At 40.0% G+C, this 2,500-nt stretch overlaps 1 protein-coding gene across 3 annotated transcripts in view; it reads left to right on the forward strand.

Moving 5' to 3' along the window:
• Positions 1 to 2,138: 2,138 nt before the first annotated feature.
• Positions 2,139 to 2,500, forward strand: part of Btk (tyrosine-protein kinase Btk29A) — a 160,602-nt gene continuing 160,240 nt past the window's right edge. For all 3 annotated transcript variants that reach the window (XM_086541762.1, XM_086541764.1, XM_086541763.1), the window contains exon 1: positions 2,139 to 2,278. The gene's annotated coding sequence lies outside the window, so the exon portion shown is untranslated. The remainder of the gene's footprint in view (positions 2,279 to 2,500) is intronic.

Below are 2,500 nucleotides of genomic sequence, written 5' to 3' on the forward strand. Positions count from 1 at the left end.
TCATGAAAAGGCGTATGCCTTCTTCATCCGCGACTGTGATTTTCCTTTCCTTTTCTCTTTCGAGGGGGAGCAGTTAGGGAAGGAAAGAGCCTCGGATGTGGCGGCGAGCGAGCGCAATTCCTTGAGTGTCAGTCGGGCGGAATGAGCCTTAATCGCGTCGGGGGAAGAAAGGCTCTCGCGACCTCGCTGAATTGGACTCTCGATTGGCATTGCTTTTGAAGAATTTGGTTTGGCTTTTTTATCTTTGTTCTTACTTTGGGGATGATGCAGTTGTAGAGATGAAGGTTATGGCGATACTTGACACTGTGGATGTAAAGATTGGCATGATTATGATGATGATGATGGTGAGGGTGATTTTCATCACAGTGTGTAATCGTCGTGATGATCAATAATATAATCATTATTATAGTTATTAGAATATTGTTATTGTTGTTTCTGCTTTTATTATTGTTATCATTATTATTGCTATTAGTAGTATTGTTGTTATTATTGTTGTTATTACTATTATTACTAATAAAATTAATAAAGATGATAATGATAATTATTACTATTATCATTATAAGTATCAGTATCATTATTATTATTATCATTATTATTGTTATTATTATTATTATTATTATTATTATTATTATTATTATTATTATTACTATTACTGTTATTGTTATTATTGTTACTCTTATCACTCTTATCATTAATTAAGATTGTTGTTATTATTTTCATTATTAATGTTTCTTAATTACTATTTTATCATTATTATTATTATTATTATTATTATTAGTAGTAGTAGTAGTAGTACTATTATTATTATCATCATCATCATCATCATCATCTTTATCATTATCATTATCATAACATTATTGTTGTTATAACTATAATTATTTTTGTTATTGATATTTATCATTATTATTATCCGCTATCCTCCTACTCATCACTACATTGTACGACCTAGAATTATCCTATATCCGCCTTACTCTGTTGTCCGTTGTCTGTGCAGTCATGGCAGCACCCGTGTCTATTTCTGTGGCCGTTGCTTCAAGATACAATTTCTGTTGGATTTCGAGAGTTTATCAACCACTTTATAAACCGAGTCCTTGCTGCGGGGCCGTGTCTCCTCGGCGCTTCCTGATGGCTGCGGTGGAGAGTGGAATGCCAGCGCGCCGGACTTTTTCTTGGAAAGATTATGATTTTTGTTATTGCTGTTTTATTGTTTTATTTTTAGTTTATTTATTTATCTATTTATTTATTCACTCGTTTTTATGTTTTTATTTTTAGTATTATTATTTATTTGTATTTTTTATTTATGTATTTATTTCGTCTTTATTATTATTATTGTTCTTCTCCTTCTTCATCATCTTATTATTATTATTATTATTATTATTATTATTATCTGTATGTATGTGTGTGTGCGCGCGCGTGTGTGTGTATGTGTGTGTGTGTGTGTGTGTGTGTGTGTGTGTGTGTGTGTGTGTGTGTGTGTGTTTGTGTGTGTGTGTGTGTGTAGATGTGTTTGTGTCTGTATGTGTATGTATGTTTGTGTGGATGGATGTGTGGATGTCGAAGTGAATGCTTACATGTGTATGTATGAAAGAGAGAGAGAGAGAGAGAGAGAGAGAGAGAGAGAGAGAGAGAGAGAGAGAGAGAGAGAGAGAGAGAGAGAGAGAGAGAGAGAGAGAGAGACGAGGGGGGGGGAGAGAAGATTTCCCGAGGGCGAAGAAGTAGACCTAAATGACAAGAGAAAGTCTGCTGGAAAAAGACATGCACATATCCTGTTACTGCGGGTTCTTTGTAGACTTAAGGTTATTAAAATATGTTGATTAGTATATTTTATTATATATTTGTTTTAATGTTTTTATCATACCATTTGTCAATCACATTTGTGATAAAGTTAATATCATTATTCCTGCGTTAGTGTTTAGCGCTGAAGTAACGGGGAGCCGTGAGGGGATGGTGGGGGCTTTGCAGAGTACTTGTGTGAAGGACGTGGCAATGGCAGGGCGGGAATGGACGGTCGGAATAAAAGAAAAAACGGTCGAATGAAAAAGGATACGAGGGCGGGAGAAGGATACGAGGGCGAGATGGAGGTGAGGGAAGAAGGAAGGTGAGGGAAGGAGGAAGGTGAGGGGGAGGGGGCGCAGGCTGGCCCAGGGCGAGGTTGGTCCGGGCGCTGGGGCGGGGGTGGCGAGTCCGCGCCGAGCCGTCAGTGCTGGTGTGACCGTGGTGGCGTGTGTGCGAACTGCGGCAGTGTCGGAGTGCGGCTCTCGCTCGGTCTCTCGTGCCGGTACGCTCCTTGCACGCTCCTTCTCTCTCGCGGAAGCGCTGTGTTCAGGTGTTGGTGTTGGCTCGAGGTGTCCTTCGCCTGCATGGCTCCAGAGGCCTCGTTCGGCCCGGTCTTGAGACGAGGACACGGAAAGGAACGATGAGTGTTTCTCTGGGAAAGATGGAAGAGCAGAGCCACGAGTGTGTTCCCCGCGCACCTGCCGGGTCGGATGGAATTAGATAC

The sequence above is a fragment of the Penaeus japonicus genome, unplaced genomic scaffold (assembly GCF_977035675.1).
Source record: "Penaeus japonicus unplaced genomic scaffold, GWHDUDI00000001_assembly GWHDUDI00000011, whole genome shotgun sequence".
In the NCBI taxonomy this organism is placed as follows: Eukaryota; Metazoa; Arthropoda; class Malacostraca; order Decapoda; family Penaeidae; genus Penaeus; species Penaeus japonicus.